Raw genomic sequence first — 27,876 nt, 5'->3', positions numbered from 1 at the left:
ACTCTGCACTTGATGTGCTGCTTTGAACCTTGTCTGTACCCTAATCCAAAGGCGTTAACTGCCCATCGTTTATTTCAGGAGATAATGGAGATTTAAGGAGAGGTGTCCACAAAGAACTCAAAGAAATATGGCAGTGAGGATCAGCTGCAGAAAGAGCTTGCTTTCAGTGCAGGTTTTTTTTTTGTAAGCAGAAGTACTTGGAGAAGATGACTCCCCTTTTCATCTGTCTCTTCCTTTGAGGTCAAGTCCTGACATCACTGCCTATTTCTCAGCTGAATGAGAAGTCTCCAGTTCTGCCTTTGATACCCTGACCAGGTTAGTAAGCTTCTTTTTTGCTCTGACAAATTCTGTGAGATACCCATTTTTCTTCCCTTTGACACCATGACAAACTCCAGAAACATTTTAGTGCATGGATGGAGGGCGGAGACCAAAGGAGACCAGCACAGCAGCGCCGAACCTGGTGGCATGGAGACTGATGTGGGGTAAGAGAGATGAGCTCCAGCGCCAGGGATCATCCTGGGGCTGATCCACAGCACTGCAAGCTGTGAACACCAGCAGGAACTGGCTGAGGGATCCCTACTGGAAGAAGATGATCCCATTTTGTGATGTTGCTCAGCAAGGTCAGATGTTTGTCACAAGGAATGTGGGGACAGGGCACACCTGGCCCTCTCTGGTGGCCAGCCAGGCTCTGGGGACATGTGTAGGGGTGCACGACCCCACAGATATGAGTTGTGAATGGTGCCAGGGCCCTCTGGGACGTGCCGTGACCCGCATGGTTGTGGTGTCCCTGTTGTGGCACAGTCAGGGACAATCTGCAGCCATCCCCGAGCCACACGTGGCATCAGCCGGGGATGTGCTGAGCATCCTGCTGGAGCTGCACCAGGGTTTGCAGGCAGGCAGAAAGCAATTTATCAAATTGCTGTGCTTACTTTCTCCTGACCTGTGGGATGGAGAGCAAATTGCCCAGGCAAAAAGAAAAAAAAAAAAAAAAGAAGAAGAAGAAAAGAAGACTGAGGTTGTAGCTTCTAGCTTGCAAGAAGGGCTGCAAAACTGCGTTTGAGGGAAACACTTGGTCCTTCCCATCATGAGGCTGTCTGCTCACTCAGATTTTCAGCGTGTGCAAGTCTGTGCTAGAGGGAGTTGACCATCGCGTTTTTGTCAGCTCCCTCCTCACAGGCAGAACTTGACGTCCTGCTTCTCTTTTTCTCTTATTTGTCTCCCACCCGCCCTCCCCGCCTCCCCTTTTCCCCTGTCCACATGACAGTCATAAAAATATAATGGGAACAAGATGGGAATAGTCCTGGTTAGAGCAGCTTCCTTCTGGATGGGAGCCGTGCGCAGAAGCTGGGGAAGCTGCGAGATGCCTTTGGAAAGCCACCGAGGGTAGGTCACGGCGGCCGGCTTTCCAAAACCAGAGCTGTGCTTCAGCTGGACCAGTCCTGCCCCAGGGCATCATGCTGGCAGGACAAGAAACCCCACGATGAGGTTATCATCTTTGATTTTTATTTTTCTTTTTTCCCTATGGGAAGAGTCTTTGGGGCAAGGCTATGCAACCATCAGAGGGTGCTCAAAGCATCCTGAATCCTCTCCTCCGGGGGGCTTGCTGCTCCCTCCTGGGCAGGGGCTGCTGGGGATGTCCCCGGGGACTGTAGCCCACCGGTGGCTGTTAGTGGCCAGGAGGGACAACACGGCCGGCTTGCTGATTGCAGAATCCAGTTTAATTGCTCACAGCACAACACGCTATTAAAAGAAATTGGTTTGGCTTTCTTGGGAGCGACACATCTGAACTGACTTGCCTTCAGAAAGCTTGGCTCACAAGTTAATTAGATGGCTTGGTTAAGCAGATCAAACCCCTATTCTACTATCAGCTCGCAGGATCCAGTATTATTTAAAGATCCTGGATATCCTTATATAAGAGCTCAATTGTTTCTTTAACAGGAAAAAAAAAAGACCCAAAAAAGAAAAGAAAAAAAGAAAAAAAACAACCCGCCCTTTAAACAGAATATAAATTTATACATCATTGAGTTCTTAATTTTCATGGAATTTCTCTCCCCCTCACAGACAGAAGTTGTATATACAGGATTTTAGTATTTCCTCTCCGGCTCCAGCCCCAATTTGAAAGACTGTAAAAGTTTGAACCGATTCCAATAGCGCGCGGTTTGCCTGGTCTCTGCTACGCTGCAGAGTCAAAACAGCCCACACAGTAACAGACATGCAGTAAATCTTGAGAGAAGTGTTTCCTTTCTTCACACACACACACAGGACTGAAATTCAATTACAGTTCAAAAAAAAAAAAAGCTGAAATTTCAAGGCAGAAGATAAAAAAAGCGAGCGCTGCTCCTTGTGGTGAGGAACCCGGTGTGTTTCGAGGCGATATCAGGTTTCTCCGTGCTCGGGGCTGACGATAACGTGTTTAGCATATTTTGTGGTTGGGCCCGTTCGCAAACATGAACTCATTATTAGAGAATAATCATAGCAGTTAATTGTCTTTGGAGAGAGATTTAGAGTCCCGTCACACCGCGTTTTGCCTGTCCCATGTACTCGTTCCCAAATCCGGGGAAGAACAGAATGTAAAACCGCAGATCATCGCATTAACCCTAATAAATGCTGCGAGACCCGCGTGCATTGCACACACACAAAACCCTGCATTCTCCTCCGCCCTTTCTCTCTCATACGTACTATAAACAAAGGAAGAGAACAGCCGGCCGTGTGCCAGATCTCCCCATTTTTTTCTCTTTATCTAGGACTCCCTCCATTGTGCTTTTGTCTAATTGCATGGCAGTGCCTGTCGCGGCGAGGCGGCATCACCAGATCAATGCCAAGCACTCGGTAGCAGAAGCAGCAGCCACGAGCATCGTGCCCAAACCACTCTGCAGGGTTTTGCTTGCTGAGCACAAGGCACATTGCAATAAAAGAGTGGTGTCGGGGCAGCAGTTCCTCGGTGATGCTCAGATCCCCAACCCTGCAGTGCCTGGGGCAGATCTGCCTTCCTTGCTGAAGGAGGCTGGCTGTGATTTTGGGGAAGGGAGAACCCATTTCTTGGGATCTGCTGTGGTTTTCCATCCTGGGAATGCACCAAAGACTGGTGCAAAACCTCCCATTTACCTCCCAAGTGAGGGAAGGGTGAGTTGAGAGACGGGACTGGGGAAGGGGAAAACAAGGAGAGGTGGGAACAGGGGGCAGCACCCAGGTAAAGTGAAGGAGAGGGAAAAAAAAATACCCTATGAAACCTGAATGGCTGAAATGTTCTCCACACTGAGCTTCTGTGGCTGAACTTTACCTTGGGGTTGATTCTGTGATCGGGTGAAAAAATCCATGTGGATTACACCCTTGCATGCTTCCTGCTGGGCATTAGCATTTGTATTTCAATGGTATTTATCTCATGCTAGCATGTAGAAGTCTCTTGCTGGCAGGTGTTCAGCCAAACCCCAAAGCCAGAGGAGCTGCGGTGTGGTGGTTGGAGGTTCAGCCCCGTTCACCCCAAAAAGTGGCTTTGGGCGGTGCATTTCTGGACCACTTGGAGAATTAGCCAGGGGAATGGGGGACCACTGAGCTTTTGGGTGGAAGCAGGATTTTGACCCTGCCCAGGAGGCTTGCACTGCTGCTTGAAGCTACCTAAGTGTATGTTATCCATAGTTTCAAAGGCTGGTCCAGATTTCCAGTGCCTTTACCAATAATATTTGAGTCTGGGCTTGTAGCTCAACACAGTTCAAGTCTTCTTCCCTGCAAATTCAGATTGGTTAGTACAAATCAGTGAAATATTGATGAAATATGTCCTGATCAGGATTTTCAATAGTGTTAACGTGCATGCTGCTAAGCAGGCTGTTGCAGGAGAAATACACAAGTCCGCCCCAACGAACACTGCCTGTGATTTTTAACTGGTAGCCAGCTCAAAGCCTAGGGATCTTTCCACCTGTCCTGGTTTTCTACCGTCTTTGGTCCTTTCCCTTTCCTCAGCATCCTCTCTGCCATCCACTCATCCCTCTTGAATCACTTGGTCAACCAGATTTAACAAAGGCAAGGTGAGCTCATAGATTTTATTATTATTGTTATTATTATTAATTTTATTGGATTTGTGTAAACTGATGGCAGGGAGAGGAAGGATATGGAGGGGCAAGGCTGTGTGGCGAGTGCACGCATCACATCTTAACCAGTGTGGGACAGTGTGTGTGTGGGTGTTGTAGAGGAAAAGGGAAAAAGTCTTCATGAAAGCTGGCTTCACTGTTGAAACAATTAATCTGTAAACTTCAACACCTGTCATTTTGATGTATCTTAAAATATATCTCTCTGGGGTTTGTTAGGCTTTTTTATATACTCTTTTGAATAGCCCTTTGATATAGCTGGAGGAAGACTCTGAAAGGAGCTTTTCCCAAATTGCTGGGGTATAACTGTAAATGTGGCTCCCTTCTAAGACCAGGTTACCTTGCATGATGTTACTGACTGACTGCTGCAGTAGGGTACGCTAACACATGAAGGTATAGGACAGCATGCATTTAATAACCCCTGTTTGGGGTGACTGTGTTTAATAACCCCTGTTTGGGGTGACACCATCTCTAACCCCAGTAGGGCATGGAATGAGCCCTCACCAACATGAACTTTTCCTCTTGTGTCCAGCTTTCTGTCGATAGCTTACCCAAGAATTCAGATCGTAAAGTCCATAATAACTGGAAAAACACTGATCCGAATCCCTCCCACACACAGTTCATTCACATACTTAGGAGTGAAAATGCTTTCACAACCAACAGCTCATTACAGACAAGTTTCCGTGCACCCAGCAGCTCTCACAGTCCCAACAGATCTGTAATTATCCGAGCCATTTTGGGTCAACAAGCAGGCCGGCTGTTAAGTAAGGGCACTGGAGCTCTTAGGAGTTTGAAAACAGCCAGGAACTGGAGTGGTGGGGAAAAACAGCCCCTCCACTAATGAGACAACTTTATTTCTCTTTCCTACTTATTCCCCAGAAGACATTGCCCAGGGCCAGGAGCTCTCATCCACCACTGGGACTCTACAAGTGAAGAGGGTTGTGTCATTCAAGGTCTGTTTCAAAATCCGCCGATGGCTGAAGAGCCTGGATCCGTGTGGTTTTGTGACAGCCAGGAGCCCTGAGTCCTGCTTCTGTCTGCACTGACAGCACGCTGTAAGAGTTTGCAGAGGTCACCTGTGGCCTGGTTTTAAGCTGGCCAGGAGACTGCTGAACTTTGTCACTCCGGGCCCTGGGGAAAATGGCAGATGTTTGGCATTTGGGAAAAACAGGCCACAGACCTCTCCAGGGTGTGTGCATGGGGTGTTGCAAAATCAGCTTCATTTTTATGTGTGGTGCAGTTCACAGAGAAGGACATATTGGCTCAATATTGCCAGCTCTTAGTGGTTTTTTATTTTTTGGCTCAGGAGGCTTCAGTGCTCATCCAAAGGTGCCAGCTGGGCACACTGGGGAGAGGTTTGGGCAAATCAATTACTCCTCAGAGGGACCATGCTGGGTGGCAGCTGGGGACCTGCCTTCTAGAGAGCCTTTTGCCATTGGGACCCCTCTAAGCGACCTACCCTAGCTGAAGCGCAGCATCATGGACTCTCACTTCACCTCATTTTGAGTTAAAATACATGAGGCACAGGCCTGGCTGCTGGTGGAATGAGTCTTGCTATTAGAAATTATGTCATAAAATGTCACCTGAAGGATTAAAATGTATTTTTGTGTGTGTGTGAGAAACACAGACTTGTTGTCACAACGGAGATTTTCTTCTAGTTGCTTTTAAGCAGAGGTCTCCAAGCCTCCAAATAAGCAAACCAACAAAGGTGGCATCTCAGACCCACAGAAAACTGGTGGTTTGGAGAGAACCCATTAACTGGGATGAGAAGCTGAGCTGTGAGAAACAGATTTTTGTTTGTTTGTTTGTAGGCCTTAGTCACAGAACCAAACATTTGTAAAAAATTTAGGTTTTGCTCCAGCCAAGCTTAAAATTTTTAGCTTTCTTTCAATAACCCAACAAAATTAAAATACATTCTTGTGTCAAGCCAAATGTTCTTTTGGTTTAAACGAAAACATTTCATTTTCAGGCCTTTGTGGAGAAAGCAGAGAACCAAGTATCTGTGTGGAAGAAGCAGTTGCCTTATATCCAAAGGCCCATCTTTTGGGGATTTTGCCCACAGTGAAGAAACTTAGATTCCATTTTCTCCTCAGTTGGTGAAGGGTCTGGCTTCAAAATCCCATCTCTAATCAGTCCCACCATGAAGCTACGTGATAGCCAACAGAGGATGTTCCTCAAATCTACTTCTTCGAGCTTTGCACACAGCATGGTGAAACCCTAAAATTTCTTTTTGTGCCAAAAAGGGAGAAACCATGACTGTCTCATGCCTGTAGGTTAGGTTTCCAAATATTCAGGTTTATGTGTGAAAAGCCGAACAGTGTCAGTAAGAGAAAATGAAAAATACCACTGGAGATCTTGTAACATGGTGACTCGAAGGGCACATTGTCTGGATGTGGACTGTGAGTATGTCTTGCCCAGAGCTGCTTTTGTAACGCCTAAATGTGCAGCTCTGTCCCAAAGCCTGGTGGTTTGGGGAGGAAGATGGGAGATGTGAATTCAGACAGCCCCAGGAAGATGAGGAAATTGAAGCAGGGTCCCTCACAGTTTAACTGAATGTACTAACCATGAAGCTATTAGATAAAAGAAAGGGGTGTTGATGTGTGTGAGGGAGGAACAATCATAACGGCATTTTTTGGTAAATTTACTCTCTGCTGAAAATAAATAGTCTGGCCTTCTCTACTGAGAAGTCACAGTCTCCCGTTCAAATCTTTGGGTTCCCTGTTCACAGAATGACCTTTAATTGTTTTAAAGACTCTGCAAATCTCTGTTGCAGGGAGAGTGGTAGCCAGAATGGAATGGCTCCTTATGTAAAGCCGAGAGACATGAATAGTTCAAGGCAGCTGTGGGGATTAATGCTTTGCAGGGCGGCTCTTTGTCTTGGGCCATGGAAAGGACTGGTATTTGGCACTCTGTTTTGTTGCATATTTTATGGTCTGGAAGAGGTCTTAACATCTTTTATAATGCAGTGGCTCCACAATGGCTCTCTTCAGCGTGGCTGGGAGCTCATTGGTAGGGCTGAATGAAAACATGAGCTGTTTTTCTTCTTGTATGGGTGCATGGGGTGGGATGCTCTCCACCAAGGAATTCTTTCCAGGTAGAGGTATAAGACTTGCTTCCAGGATCTCAGATTCCAGCAGTCATGAGACCTGGGATGGAGTTGTGAGTTCTGGCAAGAAGCAGCTTGGTTTTGGTTTGGTTTCTGCTTTTAGAACAGGAACATGCCGATGTAGTGATCCACTGGCACATGGCACTGGGGTCTGAGACCATGACCAATGCTCTGCGGTGTCAGATGCAGGGATATGAAGACTGTCCTCATAGACATGAGGTCAAGATGGTCAGCAGCAGGATCTCTCATTCATGGTAAAAGAGGTGATCTTGAACCTTGTAGGTGATCCTGGGTCCAACTGCTAGAAAAGGTCTTTATTGTATGCACTAAGCTAGCATGTTGATTGCTGATTTTAGGCAAGCAGAAGACATCCCAGTCATGTGTCCTATGTGCAGGAGCATGCTTCTGTACCAGTTGTTATTCCAAATTTCCTTCATTTGGCTGCTTTCTTGCAGTTTTTGCCTTCCTTCTAGCATCTGTTTGCTATCCACTTGCTTATTATGAGGGCATTTCTCTCTTCTGTGTCATGCTTTACTTCCAAGAAAGTTGTAGTATGTCTGGCCACTGTTCTTGAGTTGGAGGGCAAATCAGATGCACCCTCCTTCCAGGCTGCAGGAAATCGGTAGGGATGTGGTCCCATTTTGAAACATGTGTTGAAGGGAAATGCACATTCTGTGAGATCATCCACCGTGATATCTGCTAAAGGAACTGGAGATACCATGAGCTGCGCTCCGCTCACCCAAACCCGTCTGACAGGAAAAGGAATTCCTGTGTAATAAAAATTAAGATAATTACCTGTGAAGAAATGTTTCATTGTGGAGGGGTTTTCATACACATTAGTGGACAGCAGGTCAAATTCAGAGAACATAAGATCAGACCCCAGGAGAGGGGACTTTGCTTGTGTTAAATGAGCATTATGTTTTTTTTTACAGATTGCTGTTTGGTTCTGGGGTAAGTCCCCACTTGCTTTTCTGGAGAAAGTATAAAATTCCTAAAAGCTACGGGAGCCATGAGTGAAGGGAATATCACTCTGTTCTCTCCACCTCTTCCACACCTATAAAGGAAGCTATTCCACGTACGCTGAGGAAGAAAACAGCTTTTTCTTCTGGCGTCTCAAAGCACAAAGCTCAGCAGCTCACCTTGCCTCATCTGACACATTAATCAGGAGAACAACACCTGGGCACTACAGACCTGCTCATCTCTGGATGTGGAGACACCAAAAAGAAGAAGCTTGAAGGAATCACAGCTGACTGGGGAGAAATATCTGGTCCCCACCTTCTTCAGTTCTGATCCTGTCTGAAAAAAAAAAAAAGATTAGGTCAAGGTAAAGTATGATTTTCTTGTTGAAGAGAGAGAACATTCAAAAAGTGAAAAAGGTGGAGTGAGAACTCTTATGTGTGCAAGGTTTGGGGGTATTTGTGGCTGGACTAAGGGTAGTTAGGTGGAGGATAAGGAGAGAGCTGTGTAGACCTTGCTTTGCTCTTGCTCTTCCACTTCTCTACAAATTCTTGTAAGCTCAGGATTATTGGGGTTAGATTCATAGTTTTCTAGGGGAGTTAGTGTGGGATAGATGAAGGGGAAAAAGAAAGTGTGGGAAGATGCCTTCAAAAGATTCAGAATGAGGAGAGATGCTCGTTTTGGCATTGGCCATGGACTTGGGAGAGCTGGGCTCTGTTCTGAGGTCAGCTATATGGCAGATATTGGCAATAGCAACGTATAAAGGTTTATATGTTAATTTTCCAGTTCTATAACAGGCCAGGAACATTCACACTGGCAGCTAAAACACCAAACCTATTGCTGTGGTCATTCATGAGTGCTTGTACATCTCCACAGACTTCCATGGTGGTTCAGGGGAGCTAGGTATCTGTGTAAGCAAACCCTTTAACTGAATCCCTTGAGAAATATGGAGCCTGCTCCACCAGTTGGAGTTACTGCATGAAATACATTAGGTCTCCATCTGCTAAACAGTTCCTGTCTTTCCAGCAAAGGGATCGAAGGAGGAGACAAACCCCTGTGGAGGCAGGTGTCAGGATTTGTATTCCAAAGCTGTCATTGCTGGGAATGAATCGGAGCTCTAGCTGTTTTTTCTCCTGCCTCCTATGTTGCAAGGTCCTTAACTTCAGGTTCAGGTCCAATCCCACCAAGGACAGTGGTTGACACCAGCCAGGGCAAGGTGCCAGCGTGAGCTCTCCATGGCCTCCCTCCCTCCAACTAGCTCCTTGCTGTGTGTGCTGGCCGCTGCAGGAGTGCCTGGGGGAATTCACCCATGAGTTTCATCATGTTTTGACCAAAAACCATTATGTTCTCATCTGCTTTTAGGCTGCTAAAAACCAGAGCAAGGATTTGCCAGCAACAATTCCCTGCTTCTGTCTGCAGTGACTGTACAGGCACCAGCACCTGATGGCTGGGATATGTGCAGGATTAGCAGGAGCCCAAATCTGAGCTTCCAGCCAACATATTGCTGACAAATGCGATTCCCAAACAGCAGGACTCATTCAGATTTTGATCTCTGCTTACCTTATGCAGTAGTTTGTGGCGCTCTCAAAACAATAGGTTTCATTGCTCTGCTCTTCCACGGAGCCCTCATGTCACTTTGACAAGAAGGGATGGGACGGACCTCGGGCTGCTGTGCAGCCTCAGCCATGGTGATTGCTTATCTGCTTTAGCTGCACTGTCCAGAGAGTTTATTTTTATTTTTATTTTTATTTTTATTTTTATTTTTATTTTTATTTTTATTTTTATTTTTATTTTTTTCCCTCTTTGCCTTCTACTTACTATTATCTCTTCCTGTTTGTCCTTGATTTTATCAGCTGAGAATGTGGCTCTATGTTGTCTGCAAAGGATTTCTGAACAAGTGCCTTTTGGCCAGCTGGTGCTCTTGGCATTTTGGTGCAGACTGGTGGGAAGAAAGGAGAAGGAATCGGATTCAGAACTCCGGAGAATGAAGCCACCTCATTTTTCATCCCCTTTGATTAACTCGCCGGTTTATTTGCCTGTAACAATGACAAATGACGCCACCAGCTGATGCTATCACATTTGGCAGAGTCAGCCTGGTTTTGAACTCAGGAATTAAAGCTCTACATGGGACAGATTTATAGAAACATTTCATGAACTGTTGGGGAAAAAAAAAAAGTCTTTGTCAGATACAAGCTAAGTAGGAATCTGAAAGGTTCTTAAGATCAATGACAAATAGTTCTTTTGTGTCCTATCTATTTATTCAGAGCTACTAATATCCACTAATGCTACTCACTATCACGATCGTAGGACATCTGTATTTTATTCTCATTGTCTTCTTATCTGTTTTACTGTCAGTCTAATCCTGTTCTTATTTCCACCAGAGTAAATTGGGAGCACTTCCACAGAAATTAACTGCACCGGCTTTACACTGGCACAGACTCCAGAGAGGCTTAAAATGCCTCTAAGGCAGCTTAAAGGCAGCTGTGGGCAGGCAGTTGCTTGTTGGAGGAGAAATCTCACCTTTCACTTAAAATCTGCTTCTCGCCTTCATGGCTGCGAATGTGGAAGGCTCAAACCAAGAAGGCAAATTAAAACTCCAAATATACTTTTCCCCTCTTGTTATTATTACCTGGGAGGTGGCTGGGAGGGTGCCTTGTGGTTTTCGAGTTTTCAGGTCAGATGTTACTGAACGGCAGGACTTTGCAAGGAGGTGACCCAAGGCCACTTCTTACATCCATTAATGCCAACAACAGCCTTGTGCGCAGAGCTGCTCTGCCCTTGGGATGGACCTGAACCTATTCCCTTCATGAATCACACATCTGATGTATTTTACAGCCAACAGAGAGACAGACACCTCCAACTCCTTTGAACTACTTGAAACACCACATCAGGAGGCACGAGTCCCATCCTAAAGTCCAGCTTCATCACTGCCATGGCTATAACTAGTGTAGTCAAACTTCCTGATCCTGCCAGCTCCATACCCAAATCCTCATGCCCCTGCAAGCCACAGCACATAACCCATGGAAAATGGGAGAGGAGACACTCCAGGAGAGGGTCCTGGCGTGGCTCACAGGAGGCAAAGGGTTCCTCTGGGACACTGCAAGGTGGGAGCAAGAAGACCATTTCCTTGCCTGCCCAAGCACGGAAGAATGGGATTGTCATGTTTGGCTACACTTTGCTGGGAAATGAAAACAGGGATATTTGTTTTCCTGCCAGAGCGTGTGATGCTGCATGTGCTGGAGGAGGACACTGGTCCCAATACACTTGGTCCTCCAGAGGAGATGCAGTTAGACCTACAGGGCCCGTCGCTGTCCTTGTCATAAAGTCTAAACTCACGGATTATGTTCAAAGCCAGCAAGGTGAGTAGCCGTGTTGTAAGCTCAACGTGTACAACGCAATGCTCTCCTCCACCCCTCCCACAGCGCTGATAGTAATTCCTTTGGCACATCTGCTAATGCTCCTTGTCTCTCTCCTTCGCCCATGGCTTTTGTTTAAATGTTAATTCCATGTGTGCTACCTTTTATCTGGAGATGAAGATGGATTGCTGTGTCAGGCTGGATTTAAATTCATTTTGCTGTTAAAAATTTGTAATTATATTGAAAGGTTGTATGAAGTCCAAGACCTCTCTGGGCTACTGTGGTTAATTAGCTGCTACAGATATTGTGCATTCAATCAAATCATTCTCACTGCATTAAATTAAGTTATTAAACATTTGAAATAGTTGAGATATTAGCAATGCTTGATCGCTGGAAGGTCACACACTTCGTTACTCATCTAGGCCAAGTGCTGTGTGTCAGGCAATTTAATTGCAAATGGATTTGCAGGTTGAAGAGCCCTCTGAGAAGCCATTTGCTAATGGTTGGCAGATTTACACAGACACTGAGGATGTAGTTAGAGGCTGAGGCTGGGACCTTCATGAAAGCGATGACTTCCTCGTGCGGTGGATTAAGTGAGGTCTATCCCTGCTTACAGGCTCCACCAGGCAAACAGTGTTCATTAGGGAGCTATTGAAAAGGTCCTGCCTGGCTTTGTGAAGGAAGGGAGCGGGTTTGCTCCAAATAAATTTGGATGGGAGTGAAGAGATACCATTGGATGCTGATAGGAATTCGGAATTGGGTAGGGAACTGCTACGTATAGACAGAAATAGATACCTTTGTGCTGCTGTGCTGGACAGCGTTGGCTTTCCACTTTGTCCTTGTTCTCCAAGCCTCTCACACCACCCTTTGTGCCTGGAGGTCTGGGTGAGTCCCTCCTGCAGTCCTGGCCATGGCCAAGCTACTGAATGCATCGCTGGCCCATGGCAAGGAGCTGCACAAAGCTCTCCCAAATAACCCAGCTCCTCTCCCACATGTGCTGGCAGCCCAGTTTGTCTCTCTTACTCCCTCCTGTGCAGCATCCATCCCTGCTGGCAGGCACCTGTGAGGGAGAAACCACTTTGGAGAGGCTAATGACCATTTAATGTGCAAACTAAAACCTTGCGACCATCGACAGGTAAGGACATCTCTTGAAAGTGCACCTGGTGGTACAGAACGGGGCAGAAGAAAGCCTCTGAGCTGTTGTCCAGGCTCTGCCCAGTTTGCTGAAGGCATTGTGCAGTACTGCTGAGACAGCCGGTGAGGTAGATAACACGGCTGCTGTCATTTTGTAGATGGGGAAACTGAGGCAGGAGGTTACACAAGGTCACAGACAACAGAAATTTTCTTTCAGGAAAAAAACACAAAGCTTTTCCACCACTCTAACTCCAGCTAAGTGCATTATTTGGGATGCTAAAGCCCCTCTTGGCAGGGAGGATGCTGCAGCACAGGGTCCAGATTTCCAAGCAGTGCAGCACAGCATCCATCCTCCCCCTTTAGCAGTGCTGTTATGCAAGGAAGGTGGTGGTGAATGTTGAATTCTTCACGAAAACTGCAGTAAATCGTATTGTACCCCTGATTTTTATTCTAGGTGCTCCCCAGAAATCAATATTTCTATCTGCTCCTCTGCAGGAATGTGGCATGCTTGTCCTAATTGATCCTTCTTTTGGAGAAATACAGAGGAGAAGATGTTATTGTTTCTCTCTCTGCTGGACATATGTTATCTCCCAGCCCCACAGCCCGCAGCTGGTTTTCTTTGTCAAATGATTTTGGCTTAGTTGCCATGATAATTACACAGCTGGGCAGTGGGAAATCCCGCCCAGTAGCTGACGCCTGGCTAATCGCCGCTGGTTGTGTTCGGAGCCTGGAGGACCTGCTGTAATAACACCACCACTTAATTAGTCCTTTCCTGAGTAACAGCTTTGGAAAGCAAAAGGGTTGCTGCTTCCTAGATCCTCTTAACTGTGTGAGTACAAGATGGATGAAAGCAGCCCCAATAAAAGTCTGCAAAAGGAGTTCATGCAGCTGCAGGTCAAACCTTGGCCCTGCCTCAGTTTCCCCTTCATGGGCTTCCCACTGTCTGGTGTTGAGGAAATCCAAATAATGCCCGCTCTGGGGCATGGTTTATTATAAGGACACTGCAGTTCAAATGCCAGATTAAACCAATATAAACAGCTCCTTCTCTCCCAGGGCTACCTGGCATTTCACCCACCTCTCTTGGTGGGGCTTTCATCATGAGCAGCCCCAGCTCACCTTCCAGGCTAGCAGCTGCACCTGGGGGCCTCTAAAACCATCCTGTGCTGGCATTTTATCTTGTTTCTCGGTCTGTATTAATGGCAGAGCATCTTTTCTGCATTTGGAGTGTTCAGATGCACGATTTAGCATGCTGTGAGCTGAATAGCAGTCACAGTGCCTCTGCTGTCAGCCTGCTGCCGCTGGGAAACCTTTTGCAGAGATTTAAGCTAATGTATTCCCCCTCCCTTGCTTGCCTTGGTCTCAGGGCACAATGCTGGGAACCACAGCTCAGCTGACAGGCAGCATTTCACCATGACAAGGCTGAAATAAACTTTACTGAGAATCAGATTTAAAATAGTGTGAGGTCCAAATGCGCCCTCCCAAAAAGCAAAACCTCACCTGCTCCTCTTCCTCACCAACCACACAGAGAATCCCTCAGACCCTCCTTGTCCCCAGCCTGTCCCCAGCCCCTGACAGGCACTGTCTTCCTCATGGCCAGCCCCTGGCCTGCCTCCTCCTCTCCCATCTGTCCCTTATCCCTTCCCTTCTCCAACCTGCCCAACTCCACCCCTTCCTCTTGGTGGTTCTCATCTTGGCCATCCCCTCCAAATGTCTCGCCCAAAGTCCTCCAGGCCAGCATTTTTGCTGTGTGGCAACCCCGTTTGTCCCTAAATTTGAGACTCTTGTCCTTCCCTCCCCTCCTGGCACACTCTCACTTGCCACCAACGTGCGTGGTTGCCCTCCCCTTGTTGGCCTTCCTTCTCCTGACCTTCCTTACAGGAGTCCTGGCTGTGGCAAGGATATAAGATACCTGAATCAGTGTCCCAGCCAAAGAAAACATCCAAACAGACCTTGAAAGCAAGAAAAGAGGATATTTCCAGGAAAAAAAAAGGCAGACATAAGATGGTTCTACTTTGTTATAAGACTCCAAGATCTCCTAGATTTAACAGGCAAACAACGGTCCTTTCAATTGCCATTTTAATGGAGGATTGGATAGAAAAGGGAAATGCAAAACGCGATCCAAATTCACATTTGCCCAGAACTTCAGGCAGCTGAGATTTGTAGTTTGGAACCGCCTCATAAAAGTGCAGACTAAACCCTGGCACTCAGACTCCAGTCCAGATTTCCATCACATTCATGCAGTTTCTGGTTTCAGCCTTGGGTCAGGTGTAAGTGATCCCTGGGGATGGGGTGCAAACACCTTCCCAGTCCTGAGACGGGTCACTGCTTGGCTGTATCTTCAGCTCCATCTCCGAGTTCAGTGCTTGGGGTAGAAAAGTCTGAAAGTTCTCCATTTTCTTTCTAGTCGTGAGTGTTGTGCTTGCATCAGAACTTCGTAATGCTTGATTTTTCCTGTCCATTTTTTATGTGCCAAACCTCAAATACTAATGCAGTCTGTATCTGCCCCATACTTTGTGGGGCTTCTGTGGGACCGAGGGTCAGCAGCACCAATGGACCTGTGGATAGACTTTGGGGTGTTTTGGAGGACAGGAACCAGCACCTCCATCTCCCAGACCCGCAGGCCCAAATGTCAGTGTGGTCCAAACAAGATCTGCTGAATCTAAACTCCAGATACTTATTTTCTTTTGTTGCGTATCCTGATTTCCACAGAGATAGTTGGTATTTCACAGGAAAAGCTGAAGCCATAACCACCCCAGAGCTGTTTGTCCCTGGGAGGGCCAGCACGGCTGCTTTGTGTCTGTAAAACTTGGCCACGTGGTGGCCAAAACCAGACCATGGTCCCAGCCCTGGAGTCCCGTGGGTGAGAAAAGTGAGCTGGGGAGAGGAGATAAAAGTGAGGGTGTGTGTGATAGTCCCTCCAAGGGATGTGCTTACAGAGCTGGATGAAATCATTCATTCAAAACATTCTTTCTGCCGAAAATGTCTTTTTTTTTTTTTAATATCAAAAATTTTCTGTGGGAAATGTCCAATTTCAACAACAATTTTGGGGTTTTCATTGAGAAAGAAAAAGCTTGAAAAATGTGCACTTTTTTTGGCAATGGAGTTTGGCAAAATCCCAAAACAAAGCCAAAAACCAGAAACCCCAAACTGTTTTGGTTTGTGGCCAAAAAGTTTCCAGTTTTTGATTGCCAGCAACCAAACATTTTTCAGTTTTTGCTTTTTCAATGAAAACCCCCAAATTTCTTCAGAAAGGAACCCATTAAGATAAGCTTTTGTTGTCACTGACGTTCCTCTCATAGGAACAGAAAAAAATTCTGCCTTTGCCCTTCTGCTCCGTGGATGGTGCCTGCATGAGCATGGGATTGCGATGGGCTCTTTGTGTCAACCTGAGCTCCAGTATCTTTTCTTTCTGGCTTCGCTCCTCCAGCCCTGGCTGCCTGCCCGTCGCGGGCTGTCCCTGGGCAGGTTTGAGCATCCCCTGCAAAATACTTCGGACCTCTGGCTTCCTGAGTTGTCGGTAGCATCCCAAGGATGGTAAATACATTGTGGGAGTAACTGGGCATCGCACGGGATCTGGCCCTCAATAAAACTACCTTCGTATTGGCAGGGACATCTGGATTACACAACACCTCTTGGCTTCTTCATTGTGATTTTCCAGCCTTCCTTCCCACCCACTGTGCCTGGGATTACACCTGTCTGAGTGTGCATGTTCTGCACTGCTGTGTTCCAGCTTGGATGCACTCCCTTAAAAACAATTACTTCATGCGGCGGGTCTAGTTAACACCCCTGCGCAGCGCTCTAGCTAACTGACCCTGCAGATGCTAAGTGTTAGCAGCTCTAGTTGCTGTAACTCTCATTACCTCAGTGTAGACAAGACCTGTTTGCACCTTGAGAGCTTTAAAATCTTTTAAGTGAATCAGCTCAGGAAGGTTTGATAGCGGTTGTTTTTTTATTTCCCCACAATGCTGAGTGCCAGTATCTGCGAGTACCTTCATTGGAGCTGTGGGAGATGGGCACCAATGGAAGCTCAGCCAACTTTTTACCCTCTACTACCCCACTGAAGTTGTTGCCAAATATAAAGCCAGGCCCTTGAGGATTTTCTTCTCAATTTCAGACACGAAGGTGAACAGCTGCTGGTTGAGTATTGCAGAGGTCTTTGGAGAACTGTATGCGTTCAGCTTGGAGATGAAGGGCTAAATTCAGACCATTTGTGTTCTTGGCATGATCCTCGTCCTCATCAGCGCTATGTTTGCTTTAGAAGTCTGACTAGCTGGCGTGCCCCAGCCGCCGGCTAATGCGGATTAATTCTGACTCTCTTCAGGCTGCAAGGAAACAGATTGTGGACGGGTTTTCATCAGCGGGAGAATTAAAGAAGCGAGCAAGGTATCTTAACCCAAACCACGTCACCAATGGCTTTCAGTCAGGAAGGAGGACAGATGAGATTAACCTCAAAAACCCCTCTGCTTCCTTGCGGAGCCTGTAAACCACAGTGCCAAGTGAGAGAGGAATGCAGGAAGAGAATCATTTTAATGTGGACATGTAAGGAACTGGACTTAGACCACCAAGTCCATTCCACATTGGCCACCGAACAGTCATCAGAGGGTGTTGACTTTTGACCACTACTGTTTTTGTTAACAGGGAAAATAAAACCATATGTTGCCTAAGTAGATGCACAAAACTTTTCTCCAAATCCCTACAGACAAACTGTCAGCAGCAAAAGTATTTACTTTGGTAATGCAGCTGGGCTTAATCCCAGCCCCATTGTGTTTGTGCATGCCTTTTCACCACTGAGCTCAATAACATGCTGTTTGCGAAGAGGGTGAATGAATGCATGCAGTATGATTTCTGTTATTAGGCCTATCGGTTACAGCCTGAGACAAAAGGCTGGAGTCAACAATGGTAGCACTACATAGGCACTGCTCATGCTTTGAGTTAGGCTAAATGGAAATCTTAGTCATCAGTCACGTCAGCTAGCCATCAGCTTGAGGTAGGCCGGCAGGACTTGGCCCCGTGGCGCGGATCCTCAGCTGGCTTAAATCAGCGTAAAGCCAGTGTAGGCCAAGGAGCCGCAGCTGAGGATTCTGGCGCCTACTGTCTATTTGTGAGTTTAGTGGTTGCTGAATACTTAATTCGCTGGGCTGCAGGCTGCCGCGGTGAACGGCCCGCGTGCTCCTGGGCGGCTCTCACAGCGCCAGGGGATGGCGAGGCCTGGTGGGGTCCACAGCTGGGACCTCTGCAGGTACCAGGCTTCATCTGAGGGCCGGGCCCAGGGTGAGAGCACCATCACACGCAGCTCCTCTTCTCCCTCCTGCTTCCCGGTGTCCCCACGTTGAGCATGCTTTGGTGTGTGTATGCGTTTATGGCAGTGCCATCTCTGAGTGTGCGAAGCCAGCAGTGGCTTAGGTGGCTGAATGCAGTGCCATGGGAAGATACCCAAATTAAACAAACATGTCGGGGCACTGGTTTGGCACGATCCCCTCCCAGAGCAGAAATACGCCTTCACTTCAGGCTTTGCTAGGATAACAGGCTCCTTTCCTTGGTTGCAGCAGTTCTGTCTTTCCCTTCCTTGGGTAGGAGAGAAAGAAGCAAGAAGATTGAACCACCTCATGGGTAATGGTGGGATGGGGGGAGAAGTAGACAGGTGAAAATAATGTGGAAAGTAAGGAAAAACTGAAAGAACTGGGGTGAATGGAGGCTTTCGGTGCAAGGCATGGAGCTGAGTAGTTGTGATCTATGTGTAATTTGAGGGAATGAGACAGAAAGGGCTATAAGATGTGGTACCTAATCCAGCTGGTTTGCATTTCTCCAAGAGCCTTCACCAAGCCCTCAGCTTTACTTATCGTCAAGCACGGAGCTGCTCTGGATCTGGATTTTGACACAGCCATGTCCAGAACAGAAAGTCAAAGGCAGATGTCCCCACTGTTGTCACTGCAAAACTCTGCCAGCGAGGGTGGCACCACGGCAGCAGGTCCGTGCCTGGAGCTGTTGTGGCAGTGTGTGTGGGACGGAGGTGGCCACCATGTCGTGCTCACCCCGAGGCAGCTGCTGTCAGCGTGTCCTGCTCCCCATTGTGCTGCGCCGGTGACCCAGCACGATGCTTGTCCTCGTTGAAAAGCTACCCAAGGGCTGCTTTACACAGAAAAAATAAATAAAAAAATGCTGAGGCTGCTGCATTTTCAGTTTGGGGAGTGTAGGAAGGCCACCTGTCCTCACCATCTCCAGGAGAACTGGAATATTTTGGTTAAAAACCCAAAGTCCTCTTCAGCATGGCTGCAGCTGGGTGTGGAAGCAGCTCAGCACCCATGAAAAGCTGTTTCGATGGCCTCTCCTTGTGCTGCAAACGCAACATAGAGATGGGTTTCTATCAAACTGGGTTGTGCTGTGGGTCTGAGGAACCCTGACTGTAGTTTGGCTCGATGCAAATTAACCCATTCCCAAGCTCTGGAAATAAGACAGGAAAGGAGATTTTGGCCCGAAGTTCTCCTTGTAAAGCAAATATAAAGATTTTTTTTTTTTCTCCCAAGGTAAAGGCTCATAGTGAAAACAGATCTTACTAGCTAAGAAAAGCACGTGCCATCCACTTGTCACACAGGAGCCGAGACTTTCATGAGGATGTAAATTTTTTTTCCCAATACTCTATGATGAACTTGAATATATTGCTTACAGATCTATGTGATGCAAACCTTTTAGACCAGCTAACAAATAGAGCCATGCCAAGATGGGTTATTTAAAATATCCTCTGTAGAGTTTCAGAATGGAAGACATTCTTTCTTTTTTAGGACAGAAAGACACCAGAAAAAAATTTAGGGATAATCCCTAAAATGGTCATGTAAAACACAGGACACTTACTTTACTGCTGGTTGACACCATTTGGCTCACAATATTACAGCACCGCAAAATATTTCTGTAATACCAAACCTTTGGTTTGACCATCAGTCATGTAATCTGATTAAAACAACAACACTGAGCAGGGTGAGTTATGAACTGTGTGATAGAGAAACCTGCCCTGTCCTGGAGAGCTTGCATGCAGAGGATGGATGCAGCAAAGTGAGGGCTGGGAGGCTCTGCAGAAAGACTATTGGAAGTTGAACACCACATTTACAAATTGCCCGCAGAAAAATGCTGATTTTTTTTTTTTCTGGGGACTGGAAAAAATGACTTCTTTGTGGAAGAATTTCAGATTTTGGTGAAGAAAATTAACTTTTTGATATTTTTCTCCCCCCCCCAATTTTTTTTTTTTAATTTTTATTTTTAATTTAAGCTGGAGTCTTGTGCCACTAAATCTTAAGTTTTCATTCAAAATCTCCTGTGGAGTGGGAGACTGGGAACTACTCTAAATAACTCTTCCTATACAGAAAATGCTCTGGGGTCATGCTGCAAATGGGGTCTGTAATTTTTTTAAAATCTCAATTATTTCAGTTCCCCCCATTGGCCCCAAGCATTTGACTCTCTCACTGAGCTGGTTCGCAGATGGCTGCACGGGGCTGAAGGAAGAGGACATTCAGGGACCTTTTTAGCCGGCTTTGCCTCTGGAAAACATCACGTGGAAGATGTTAGGGGAGTATTTTTCTGGCCAGTGCCACATCTTAGGGGAGCCATCAGTGCATTGAGATGCGTCCCTGGTGGAATGAAGCCTCCTCTGCTGACCTCAGTGTCTTCCCGTGCCAATTACCTCTGGGTAATTAAGGTCTGAGCAGCACATTACAGGGTAGGTACAGTGCAGCGTGCAATATTGCTCAGGCAAGGACATGGACACAAGCACTCCCTGGATGGTCGTGGACCAGCTAATGCCATTTTAAAGGTTCCCCATCTCTTTGCTTGGCCGCGGTGCCTGGAGCAGAAGAGAGGGCTGAACCACGGGCAAATTATAAGTGAGTTAAAATGGCCGTGGGCTCCCCAAGCCAGCTAGGATGCTATTTAAAGGAATGTATTATTCCCTGCTCTATCTTCTGGCCTGCAAAGGGAGCTTTCATCAGAGCAGCTGGCAGAGAGAGAGATAGTGCCTTGGAGAGCTCGCGCCGCTTTCCACAACATCTCGGCTTGAAAGAGGCTTTAACTGTGCATCTTGCAAAATGTTTTCTCCGAGATGTCAAAATACGGCTCAGTCAAACCGGAGGAGTCTGGAAGGCATTACGTGCATGTTGGCACACCGTTACCGATACGGCTGGGGCTGTGCTGGGGGGGTCACCACGGTCCTTGGGGGATTTCTGGGGTCCTGGGAAGTACCTCAGCCTCTGTTGTGATGGGCACAAACCTCAGTCCCAGGGGCATTTGTCCTCAGTGGGGGCAAACCTTTTAAAACCTGTTGGGTTTGAAAGCAAGCACACATACTTTTGCTGCCCCAGCTCCCAGAGAAGAGCAGGTCCTTCAGCTTTCTTCTCTTCCAAAGCGTGATATGACACACACTGAGCCACCAGAAAGGGGAAGGGAGGGTGCTCGGTGGGGCACAGGAGGGTCAGGGTTACAACCATGTGGCACAACATGTGGCCTACAGCCTCCCATGGGGATCACCCGAGCTGGGCATCCCGGGAGGTGCCGCAGCTTCCGGACCCATGGGGTCCTCTCCTGCCCCAGGAGATGTGGTCGGTGGAGCAGAGACCAGCTTGCCCCATTGAGTCTGAGCCGGGAGGATGAGGAGCAGGGCACCAAGCAAGGCACTGTCACTACTGGGGGGGCAGCAGGCAGGAGCCAGCTCTGTGTGTCTCGCACCCAGCCTTGAGCACCTGCAGGCTGCTGGAGGGGACCGTGGTATGTACAGCAAATGAATTTTTCCAAAGGGAAATACAGCTCAGGACATGCTCTGATAACACAGGGGTGGACAGCTGGTTCCAGTAATACTCCTGGATGTGTCTCAGCAGCCTGCTGAGAGCTGCCTGAATCCCCTTTCTTCCAAGAGCAGGTTTTGCTGTCTGAGTTGTCAGAAAACATCCAAGTGTGGCCTCGGCCACGGCCAGAGGGTGTCCTTCAGAGCACGTGGGATCCCATGCTCCCGGCCGAGCTGGGTGGCTTGCTGCCCTGCTGCTGGAGCCCTCCCGTCGGTGCCAGGCTGACGGCTCGGCCGGTGCCAGCCGTGTCCCCGGGCGCCCACCAGCAGGTCCCTCCCGAGCCGCTCGCGGCCGGGAATGCAGGCATAGCGTTTCCATGAGTAAGCCTCGCTCGTGGGGCTGCGTGCTTGCAGGATGAGGCCATGGAGGGAATTAGTGAGCTCCCAGCCCTCTGCGGAGCTGGCAAGGTACAGGCGGCGTGGAGCTGGGCAAACACATGCCTGAGAGCTTTTAATTTCATGCTTCCTGAGCAAGCACACTTTCCCCTGTAAAAGCTGCAACTCTTCTTCTTTTTTTTTTTTATTTCTTTTTTCCTGCATTAAATTTATTTTTTCTTTAAAAATAGAAAAAAAAGTGGGGATGGTGGAAAGCTGGGGTAGATTTATGGGGGGGCTGTGGTAAGGGGCATCTTTCTGTTCTGCACTTATTGTGTGCACGATACATCACAGTCCCCCCCTCCATGCATCTGAGACAGCGAATGTCTCTAATAATTAAGAATTACAAGCACAGTGCAAAAATCGTGCTCAGGTGGAGCCGTGGCCCTTCCCTTCCAAGCAGAGCATAACAGATGAGGTGTTAGGGGTCCCCAGGCACAGTCTGCGAGGCTTAGTGCACCCAAAGGGCAGGTCCCCACTCAGCTCCTGATCTCGTCCCTGTGAGCACCGTAGCCCAAGCACTGCTCTGCTCCCACGAGGACTAATTAGTCTTGGTTTTTGGATGATGCTGATGTGACCAGGCTGTGTCCAGGTCTGAGGCCACCCCTGGGACCTGTGCACTGTGTTCTGCGTTGCATCGCTCCCAGACTGGCACAGAAAGGCACTTCTCACCCCCTTAGTGAAGTGCAAGGAACGGGAGATGTAGGGAACGTAGCAATACTGCTGGGCTCGCTTCAAGTCACTGTAAAAATGGCTCATTGTACCCTCCTCTAACTCACTCCCTGCTCTATTGCTCTAAACACCACTCAGGATCTCCAAATCAGTCCTTATCTGTATTCTAAACCATTAGACCCATTTTCCCCCACGAGCAGTTGGCACATGGAAAACTTTGGGTTCACGCTCCCCACACGGATGTCGGTGCAGTCCAAGCAAATAAACCCTGAGTGCGAGCATTCATACATGAAGAACTTTGCACTCGGAAACACGACCACATTAAATTGCTGCCAGAGTTTTGAAGGCAGCTTTTGAAAATGTTGGCCCCACATCTTGTAATTCTGGAGCAAATGGTTTGATTCATTAGGGAAATGTCAGCGAACTGCACCTCGGGCTGCATCCTGGGGATCCGGGAGGAGAGGGGCTGGGATGGAGACAGCCCTCTGCTTGTACATAAATGCATCCTGGGCTGATTAGCTACCAGAGGAAAAGGAAATCTTTACGATTTCTACCTGATTTTTCCATGTCTGTGCAATTACAAAGGCCTGATGTAGAAGAGTATCTTTCAGCTACATAAAGCATATGCTCCCCAGAAACATTCAGCAGCGATGTTTTTGGCTCCTGTAACCAATGCTAACAGAAGGTTCAATTTCCTGACAGCACCAGTTTTTATTAAGAATGAGAATTTTGCTTTCCTTTCCATTTTTTTTTCCAGTTCCCAAAGTATTATTGATAGTTGATTATTGCTGTTTTATGTGAGGTCATGGCATTTAGTTTTGAACGGGACACGTACAAATGTGCAGTCCGTAAATCTCAGGGCAGCGCTGGAGCGCGTAGGTGGTGTATGCATATAAACTGCTTCAAGGCTGCAAGCCCAAGCACTGGTAAATTAGGAGATTCCAGAAGGAAGGTTTTTATCTCTCATCTTCGTTTAGCTCCCTCAAGCCTGTCTTATGACTGTCTCATGATTACTAGGCAGTATTTTTATGTAAGATCCTCTCCCTTCTACTCACTGAAGAGACATCACTCTAGCAAGGAGCACTCACTCAGTGCTTTGTGCCAGACCCCTGGTTTCTCCAACACATGTCCTAACGTTGGGGGTGGGGATCTTGGTCCATCACAGCTCTCCCCACATGAGCCCTGGTTCCCATGGCCCTTCCCTGCCAGCTCCTCAACCAGGGACTCAAGCCAGTCCTTGGGTCTTGCCAGCTTGTCTCATTTTTGACCTTCTTGGGCTACTTCTTCCCAAGACACTCCCTTGTTTTCCCTCCCACGGCAGCCCAGCAGAGTGATTTGTGGTATAATTCATGAGTTCAATACAATTATAACGCATCAAAAGGGATAGAGCCATGAGATCTTCCTTTTCATTGACAAGCCCATACGTTTAAGCCCACATTTTATGCACACTTATGTACATGGAGCGGGGGCCAGCCCTGGTCATCTTTTTTAGAGCAAAGTGCCAAATGGAAGGAAGCATGTTAGTAGGGGCAGGAAGTTAATTTTAACAGTATTTCCCAGTATTTGAAGCCACACAATCCTTCCCTGCACAAAACCCATCCCTGATACTGGGTGACTGGGCACCAAAAAGGTTGCTTGTGCTCGATGTTACAAAAAAATCCCCAAAACCTCAGGAGGCCCAGGCACGTGCATGGGCGTTCCCAAATTAGACTTGGTATTTCAACACTGCTGTGAAAAGCCGCAGATTTTAGTTATTGGCATATTGTGGGTTAAAACTTTTCAACACTGTATTGGGCAAGCTTATTCTATGTGTAACTTGGGGTTAAATTTTATCCTCTCCCCCAGCCCTCACCTTTTACTACACATTTTGTTTTAATCATGATTTGCTTGAATTCAGCTGATTATATCTGAGGGCAGGCTTTGTCCTTCTCTCTGTTGCTAAGTTTAGTTAAACTTAAAGCAAAGAGCTGTTAGGATCCTTGAAGCAAAAGGTACAACTAATAACAAGAAAATTCAATTACTAAGCATCTATCAGTAATGAAGTGCTGTAGAAAATGTTTTGATCTGAACAAAACACTTTGCTCGGTACAAAGTGAAATATTGTCTGATATCTAGGGCTTTTAATAAGCAAGTGGAAACAAATGTAATTATGATAGGCAGAAAGGAAAATTGATGTTTTACTTTGAAAATTAGCCTTTTCTAGGTTGTTTTTTCTGGCTCAGACAGTCTGACAACATTTTATGAAATATTTTGATCGGCTTGAAATTGTCTTTTTTTTTTTTAACCAAAAAGATGTATTTTTGGCTGAAATTTTTTACTGTATCCAGAAAGGGAAATTGTTCTGTCAAGGGTATTGTAAAAAGCCCTGTGTTTCATTGGCTTTTAATGGAACCTTAATAGAAGTTGGCAGTGTAGATGATGAAGCTGGAAGGCTGCAGTGAAATTAAAATAATCAGAAGTTGTTCTGAGGCTCACGACCATGAGAAAGCCCTCAAAGCCTGTAACTGTTCACTCAGCCATAAAGATGGCTGATCTCATTTCTTCCCACCCAGGCCCATTCTTGGGAGAAAGGCTCATGACTGCAAGAAGCCCATGAGGGACCCTGCTATTGCTATTGATTTTCAACAGAAGATGTGCAGATACTGCAGTGAGGAGGGGGAAGGATCAGCTTTACAAAAAAGAAGTGTGTTGAAATCTGGAAAAGCTCTTGCATCTGGGAAGGAGAGGATAAATTTTAATCAATGTCAATGTTTCCAGCCGATTTAGAAAAGCCTGACTATGCAGTAAGCTGTAATGACCTCTGGCAGACTTTTAATCTAGATGCAGTGTTATAACTTGCTTTTTTTTTTTTTTTTTCCTAATGATGAGCACTGCTTCCACATCACTTGGAGCAGTTGCATCTGAGCGAGCTTGTGCAACTTGGAGCTGAAGCAAAACGCGGCGTTGCACCAGGGATCCCTCGGATTTCTGCCAGAACAGCACCTAAAACGGAGTTAGGAGAAATGTTCCCCAGGCGTAGCACTACCTGGGCTGATATTTCTCTTGTTGCCCTGCACTGGAGATTTCTCCCCCCTAATATACTCACAAGCTCTTTCTTTTCACAGTCATTGCTGCTATATATTCAGACAGCTTTTGGCTTTCGGTCTATCGGTTTGTCTATTGCAGAGCCCTTAATAATGGTTATTTCCTGGTAGTGAATGCTCAACTTGGTCTAGGGGGACCTGTTTGTAGCATAGTTTTCTATAATTACCCAAAATTTACACAGCAATTCCAGGCCTATTATATGGGGCACAGTATGTAATTACAGGCATAACATATTAGGTCCTAATAACAGCAAATATATCATTACACAAATCATTCATGCAACCGTGCTGATATTTTTATATGGAGCAAGTGAATACAATTATGAATAATTGCCATACACATCTTACAGCTGCAGTGTAACCGGTGCCACCGTGACACAGAGCAGGGCAGGGGCAGGGGTAGGGAAACTCCCAGTGAAATGCCTTGGAGCCTGTGAAACATTGCATCCAAAAGTTATGGTTGAAATCCCCTCCAGTTTTGTGTGTGTGCATGTGCACATGTGGTAAATATGACAATTGTATTCATCGGAGGAGCCACCTGGCAGGGTTCTGCATTGTCGTGCTTAGATGATGGCTCTCCTAGTTAGTTATGGGGGCGAGGTGGTCCTCCATAACTCTAGGGGTTATAGAAGTCCTCCGGGAGGTATAGATGGCCATCCAGGCTGTAGACAAGGGGAGTAAATCCAACAAAAGCAGCAGTAGCAAGCAGAATTGGGCCATCAGGTCACCGAGGTGAGATGTGCAAATCATGAATCTCACCTTCCAGTTTGGAAGAGCTGGGCTTGGCCCAATTTGTAATAAAGGTGCTTTGAGGCACTTTAAACCTTCCCTGAAAGGCAACCACTGATCCCTGGCAAACGCAGGTAGCCTGTGGGGGAGAGGTGTTAGTGCTGGCATCCATCAGGCAGCAGCAGTGTGGTGTGAGTTAATGGCACCGACGGGGGTACTCGGGCAGCTGTAAACCTGTGGGTACGGCTTTACGGCTGATTTGGGTTGATGCATGTTCCTTTATGGGGGATTTGGGCTGGTTAAGGGGTTGATTTAGGCACAGCCATCCTGGCAGCCCAAGGTGCATCATTGCAGCCCGGAGGGCAGCTAGGTGGAGGGCAGATGCCACGAAGACCTCTTTTTTTCCATGCCAGTATTTCAAAAAGCTCGGGTGATGACTTCTGTTTCAGCAGCTGCCTATTTATACCTGCTGCACAGTTTAGGCTGAAATCTTTCCTCCACTGACGGGTTAACCTGCTTTCTGGGCTCTGTCTGCAACAGCCCATCAGCACCTCTGATGGCACGACCCTGGATTTGCAACGCCAAACCCCCTTTTTCCACATCGCCCAAGTTGATGGGAATTTTGTTCACCTCTCAAGAGCACCTCGGAGGGATAATACAGGGAGAAAAAACCCATAGGCTGGAGTCTGCCCTGAGGCATGCTCAGGGGCATGTGGTTGGGAGCCAGCTGTAGGTGTTAGAAAGCATTAAGTAAAAGCCCTGCTGAAAAGCAGGGAATATTAATTCAGGCACCACTCCGTAGTTATCGACAGGACCTGGCTTGCATTTCAACGGCTTGGCTTGGGCAGAGGTCTCCACGTCGTCTGTCTGCCATTCTATTTCGGCATGGAAATACCCCAGTCAGAGCAGCGACGATGAACTGGAGCCATGGGGACCAACTCCAGCCTGCCAAAACAATTTTATTCCCAGCCATGGGGATACTGAGAGGTCAGCCTGTTCATGGGTGGTAGAGCAGGTGCTCATCTCGGGTCTTGTTGGGTCTGGTGGGGTGCAATGCGGTTGTGTTGGTCGTGTTCCCATACACCTGGCAGGGGTGGACTGTGCTTGTCCCTGCTCCAGGCTGGGGCTGGAAGCACTTCAGGGCAGGGATATGTTTTACAAGGGTGGGAAAACCTTCTGCCCATGAAAGTGCATGTGTGCAAGTGAGGAGCAGCATGACATGAGAGCACAGGTATGTGAAAAAAAAAAAAACAAAACACAACCAAACATTTATGTTGGTGAAATCCCACCACCTGTGAGTAAAAGAAAACCCTTGAATGAACGAATAATCTGGTTTTATGGGGCACACAGACATGGCTGCTTCTGTGAATGGTCTTCTTGTTCTTCCTGAACAAGCCTAGTGGGGGAATGATGGTGGTGCTATGTTCATAAGATGGTCCTCTCCTTGGTCCTCACCCTTGGAATCTCCTTCACCATCGAACTTCTGCACAAATCTTTAGGTCAGAAATGAGGAGAAATGTCACTGCCCTTCACCCACTGCAGCTGTCAGCCGAGGCAG

The 27,876-nt window shown here is 47.1% G+C and overlaps 1 long non-coding RNA gene across 1 annotated transcript; it reads left to right on the top strand.

Annotated features, from left to right (window-relative positions):
- Window positions 1-140: 140 nt before the first annotated feature.
- LOC118248477 (uncharacterized) lies at window positions 141-12,627 on the top strand. Its single transcript, XR_004778759.2, has 4 exons — window positions 141-315; window positions 8,121-8,512; window positions 9,999-11,504; window positions 12,539-12,627. It is a non-coding gene; the product is annotated as an uncharacterized LOC118248477 (long non-coding RNA).
- Window positions 12,628-27,876: the final 15,249 nt, after the last annotated feature.

The sequence above is a fragment of the Cygnus atratus genome, chromosome 4, assembly GCF_013377495.2.
Source record: "Cygnus atratus isolate AKBS03 ecotype Queensland, Australia chromosome 4, CAtr_DNAZoo_HiC_assembly, whole genome shotgun sequence".
Lineage (NCBI taxonomy): Eukaryota > Metazoa > Chordata > Aves > Anseriformes > Anatidae > Cygnus > Cygnus atratus.
Note: the sequence above shows the minus strand (reverse complement) of the source record. Positions and strands in the feature narration are given on the sequence as shown.